At 40.5% G+C, this 6,000-nt stretch overlaps 1 long non-coding RNA gene across 1 annotated transcript in view; it reads left to right on the plus strand.

Annotated features, from left to right (window-relative positions):
• The window catches only part of LOC140898620 (uncharacterized), a 193,090-nt gene extending 187,476 nt beyond the window's left edge, over positions 1-5,614 (plus strand). The window contains exon 3 of the long non-coding RNA XR_012155042.1: positions 5,557-5,614. This is a non-coding gene — a long non-coding RNA (uncharacterized LOC140898620). The remainder of the gene's footprint in view (positions 1-5,556) is intronic.
• Positions 5,615-6,000: the final 386 nt, after the last annotated feature.

Raw genomic sequence — 6,000 nt, forward strand, 5'->3', positions numbered from 1 at the left:
TATATTCAAAACTACCCAGTACATTGTGATTTTTGTTAAGACTAATGTAAGGGTCCGAAGAATTTAATGACACAATTTCCAATCGCTCTGGTTGACCATTACTGACATTGATGCAACCAAACCAGTAAAACTCTTAGCCACATGCCTGATGGAGCTAACCCATTCAGGGAAGGTGAGTGAAGTCCAATGTCTAAAGAAGCTCTGATTGGCCTGTGAATATGTTGGCATCTGGGATTCATAGATGGTAAGAGAGCACTTAAGCGCGCAATAGTTCCGCTAGTGAATTATGTGCGTTGCAATTCAACAGAGATTCCACGCACAGCTTTGTGCTGGATGGCAGGGTTACTCCCTTCTCAAATTGCCATTGAAAGGTAGCACAAGTGGAAATACAGTGAGCTTTATCATAAAAAAATGCTGCAACGTTTAACAAGACTGGCCATGTATATAGATATCGAGCATACCCAGAGTTAAAACGGTAAAAGCAAAAAACATCTGGGAAGGAACATAACAGCTCATACTTCAGTGCATAAGCCAACCCCTAACTGTTAAAAGACTCACTCTTCCTTGAGGCATATTATCCCATAGTTGTCAACCGATAACTGCAACTGCAGGGTTGCTTGAACCTACCTGTGAAGCATCTAGGGCTGGCCGTTATCGAAGACAAGCTGTCTAGACTAGATGGACCACTGGTCTAATCCAGAAAAGCAATTCCTACGTGTCAGTATGTCTACACAGGGTGAAGTCCCTTGACTTCAGTGGGGCCAGGATTTCATACATAAACTAAAAAAAAAGGAGTACTTGTGGCTTCATCCGATGAAGTGAGCTGTAGCTCACGAAAGCTTATGCTCAAATAAATGTGTTAGTCTCTAACGTGCCACAAGTACTCCTTTTCTTTTTGCGAATACAGACTAACACGGCTGCTACTCTGAAACCATACATAAACTAGACTTTTGTATGTCTATGTACTTGCCTTCCTCTGCTTTTCAGATCACTCCAGTTGTTAAAATTTACTATATACTTGCATCATGTCTATAATTCCATAGGTGAACATAGCAGTTAATGAGACAGAGTTGTACATCTTGCTTCTTTTCCTTCAAAGCTTCCTACAACTCTGAAATGTACCTCTATACATGGTCCTTTGTCCAGGACTCATTTTAAGGGGCCTTTCTGCATCTCCAAAGTCAATAAATCATCACTAATGAATAATAATATTGATAAATATTAAAGGATACAAGACTTCACATAAGGTCTTCCAAAGTCCACAGAAGTCATTGGAGGACTCCTGTTGACTTCAGTGGGCACTGAATCCGGTCCTGAGGGGAAAAGCAAGCGTGAGAAAAGGAACAGACTGATTCCTCAGATGTCAACTGCATCGATTCTCCCTTTCAACAGCCATTTCAGCTAAATCCCAATGCACTTTTGTTTCCATTGAAGAAAGCTACTGTAATGACCCACTAGTTACTGTTTACAGGTGTTCAATCTGCTTTTCTTCTCTCTTCCTTGGTAAAGGATCATTTTAGAATTTTCTGGCTTTTCATTTTTATGAGCTAACATTCAGCTGGCGACTGTGACCTTCTGTTTTAAATTCTAAACACGATTCTGCTAAATTCATTGTCCCTGGTGTAAGTCCAATTCAATTTATGGATTTACAAGCAAAGATTAATTTGGACTGCTATGTTTAAAGATGTGCAAGAGGGGGATTACTCTGGTTTATAACTGGACACCATTTACTGTACCTTTTACAGATTTTAGAGACAGTGGATAAAAATAACTTATAGCAAGGTCAGTGCTATGTGGACAAGTGCCTTATAAACTCACCACCCTATACTGACAAAATACCCTTGCAAAGTCCAGGTATGTTATGCAGAACAGCACGCACAGGAATAAAGCAGTAATTGTAATGGACATTGGTGTCACTGAACAATTTATCTTCCTTAAAAGGGCTTCACTTTACAAAAGATGCTAATTTAGCCTGGGAAATTAAATTGATAGCCACGTGGGAACATTCGTCTAATTCACTTAAAGAGTTCTATCATTGGCCATGATTGTTTGATCAATATTTACATGAGAGTAGAATTTGCTCAGATGACAGATTTCAGCCTTTCTTTATATATAATAAATAAAAGAAGATTTTTTGGTGGGTGACCTGTAGTAACATCCACCTCGTGGGGAACCTGACAAATAATATGTATTGCTTGATTTTTAAAAACACAGTACTACAATGAAATATAACTACCTGCTGTTTCTCAATAAGATTCAACTAAAGCAAGGGAAGCGTCTGGCTGATGCTATAATACTAATCTACACCAGCTCAAAGAGGTTTTGCAGTAGTGTCACAACATTAGTGCTCAACAACTGGAAAGAAAAGTAGCAATAGCTTAGTAGAGGCTTTGTGTGTAGCATCCTGTAGTGGCTGAACCGCAGAAGTTGCTGGAATTACTACACGCTAAAGGTATACGAAGTCTCCTTGCTTCTTGGGTCATTTTATGGAGTAGTAGACAACACAATCCTGAATTTTTGTAGTGGGGGCTTTAAACCCTTGAGAGAGGAAATATTTCCACAACTCTAACTATAATGCTATAATTCTTTATGCCTCTAAGAAGAATTTCTTTCTCCTACATGCCTATTCACTAGATTTGCTCTAGTTTCATTACATCCTTTCTCCTTCTTATGTCTATTTTGTCGATAACAGCTTAATCCCATATGGCACTTCATGAAGATGTCTATTGCATTCCTGGAAGCTGAACCTGTACCATACATGTGTATCAAAGGAATCTCTAAATTGATATTAGATTATTTGGGTCAAAAATAAATCCTATTTGTCTAACACCTTCATACCTACGTAATATGGAAGACCGTCTATCTATGTTCTTAGAGAAGCCATTTTTTTCATATAAGTTTTCATTCAAATGATTTGTATCCAGTATTCCCTCTAATTTTTCCCCACACATGTGCAGAATGAATTTTGTTATGTGAACCAATATGGAGGCGATATGTGACACATCACCTCCACATTTGTACACATAAAAAAATTCATGTGGCGGGGTGGGGCCGAGGGGTTCGGAGTGTGGGAGGGGGCTCAGGGCTGGGGCAGAGGGTTGGGGTATGGGGAGGTGAGGTCTCCAGCTGGGGGTGCAGGCTCTGGGGTGGGGCTGGGGATGAGGGATTTGGGGTGCTCTGGGGCTACAGTAGGTAGAGAGGACTCCCCCCAGCTCTCTCTCCCCACAGCACATGGGCTGGGGGGGGGAGGCACCCCTCCCCCGGCCACAGCAGGTCCTGACCAGGGCTGGGTTTGGGCCAGGGGAGGGGTGCCCGGCCGTGGTAGGTCTAGCTGGCGCTGCGTTCAGGCTGCCCCTCACCCGGCCACAGCAGGTTCCGGCTGGGTGGGTTCTCTGAGCGCCTGCATGGCGCTAAATAGGCTGCTGTGTGACCATGCAGCTTACAGGGAACTTATATCCCTAAATAGCCAACTTTATGTTCCCTTTTCCGTGCATCACAATTATAAATCATTTCAAACTGCTTCGCTAACCAAAATTCAACTTCACCTTATTTTTGAAAGAGTTTATTAATAGATTGTCTCAGATATAAAGAAACTAAATGTATAGCCTGTAGTCAGAAATAGGAAAAACAGGTTTTATAAGGGAGATTCTTCCTGTTACAGCTTTTAGAAATCTTATATTTGTCAGTGTCAACATTTCAGGGTTGTGCTGCAGCTGAAGGGACACAGAATATATTTTCTCACTAAATCACAACCTTATACTGAGGTTGTCAGATAATTTTATGTCCAAGCATTCAGATTACTGCCCCAAATGGCTCTCTATATCAGAATTGGACCTAGCCCCACAATTTAAGTCTGGATTTGGATTTTGGGGTGGTTGAGCTATGGGGTTTTGGTTCAGATCTATTACAGAATAAATACCCAGAACCTCAGCTGCTATAAATTGGGATTGATCCATTGAAGTCACACTGATTTATACCAACTGATCCCTCCTTCTCCCCTTATAGAAAAGTCTCATAGAATGGAATAGAAAATCATAACCTTTGTAGAAGTTGCTTAAAGCATTCTGTAGAATGTCATCCCTGTTACAGAATTCCAGAAGATGTCTGTGAAACCTACAGGCAAGGGATCATACTTTATGTAAGGGGACTGTTGGCCCCTTGCTAAAACTCAGCGGGGTTTTTTGGTCTGGTTAGCTCCCAGTACCAAAAGAAAAGGGAGGGATCGATGGGAAATCAGGACCCTGAGACTGACAGTCCCCAAGAACAATGAGAGGAGAGGCCAGTGAAGTCAGTTAAATTATTTCAGATTTATACTGGTGACATAGATACTTACAGATATTAAGGTCAGAGACATTGAGATCAGCATCTGTATATCCCTTCTATTTCTCCTCAGAGGTGCCTAATCTTCCTTCTAAATTATGGATTTTCTTCTCTTAAGCCTTTTTAAAAAACCCTATATTTACTGATAAGAGGAGAGCTGTTACCTTTGAATGACAGGTGATTCAGAAATGTGTCCTCCTTTTCTTCTCTCTCTTGACTTGTCTTTACTTGCTAAAAATAATATATTTTTCCATCTATATAATTTTATGTGCTCCATAAAGCACCATGCAGATAAACATAAAATACAGGTAACAATATACATCATTTGCCAATTGTCATGACGTTTAAAGTCTGAAGCACAGCTGTTTATTTGAAATATGTCTTTTTAAACGGTGTTTTCCATTTTGTTGTTTTTCTCATGTTATAAAAACACTTTTTAAAAATAATGTACTGATCTGTTGACCAAATGTTGCAGTGTTTGGCATGTGAGGCCCATTTTAGTCATGGTAGGACATAAAGGGTCAAATCCTCAGCTGGGGTAAACTAGCATAGCTCAATTGACTTAAATGGAGCTATGTTGGTTTATGTGAGCTGAGGATCTGGCTATTAGGGTTAGTCTGTGACATGAAGCAGAATGGGTGTGAATAAGCTTCACTGTTGCTCATAGACATACTGATTTCACCCGCACATCCTCCTCGCCCCAGTAATAGAGCAGTAAATGACCACCCCTCCTGCTCTGATTAAGGGACTGTGGTTTGTATGGGAATGGGTATAGAGTGAAGCAAGAGTTCCATACCTCCCTGCCCACCTGATCCAGGGAGGGAGTAAGAAGGAGAATAAGCCCTCTTACTCATACGTGCTTGCATCTGAGGCCTGGGTAGCGCAGATAGGGATGCAGAGGTGGGATCTCACTCCCTTGTGCAGATGTTCAGTCTGAATCTCACACAATCTAGCCCTTTGTTTAAAAAAACCCACCACAGTGTGTCACAGAACTGATTCTCATTCATATTATTTGAACAGTTAGGTACGTAAGGATAGGGACTCTGAGTGTGCTCCCTCAGTCTTCGCATTCATTTGCTTTAGGTCAGTGTACCATGCAGTATCTACTCCAGGATTTCAGGTAATGGATTACCATATGCTTGAACTCGTGACTTTAATGAAACTTGTCAAATTGACGCTCTTGAGAAGTGTACTTCTTTTGATTTTTTTCTATTTTCTTTGATCCTTGCTTTAAAGTAGGAAGAATGGAGACAGACATGGTGATAGATTTGACAGGTGACCTATTACTCCCCAGGAAAATGGAACCATGATGGAACTTTTCTAATAAGAATTTGAAAGGTATTAATGTCGCTTTCAATCTAACCAATGTGTGACCTTTATTATGGCTTTGCTGTAATGATAGCTGCTCATACTCACTGTTCAATTTAAATGCTTGCTGAAAAATGTTTGAATGTAAAAATCACACAGAATCAAGGCAGAGTATTCAATAAATTGCTACTGACTTCAATTAATTAATTTAAATGCCCAAGGTCTGAATCAGCTGGTGTATTTTGAAAGCAGGGATCGAAGGGGCTGAAAATCCAGAGCATTGAACTGTAGGAGGATTTTTACTTTCTTTGGGAAAGTGTGCTAGGTGAGCTTTACAACTGATGACAATGAGACAGATGCTGTGATAGTTAA

The sequence above is a fragment of the Lepidochelys kempii genome, chromosome 15 (genome assembly GCF_965140285.1).
Source record: "Lepidochelys kempii isolate rLepKem1 chromosome 15, rLepKem1.hap1, whole genome shotgun sequence".
Classification (NCBI taxonomy): Eukaryota; Metazoa; Chordata; order Testudines; family Cheloniidae; genus Lepidochelys; species Lepidochelys kempii.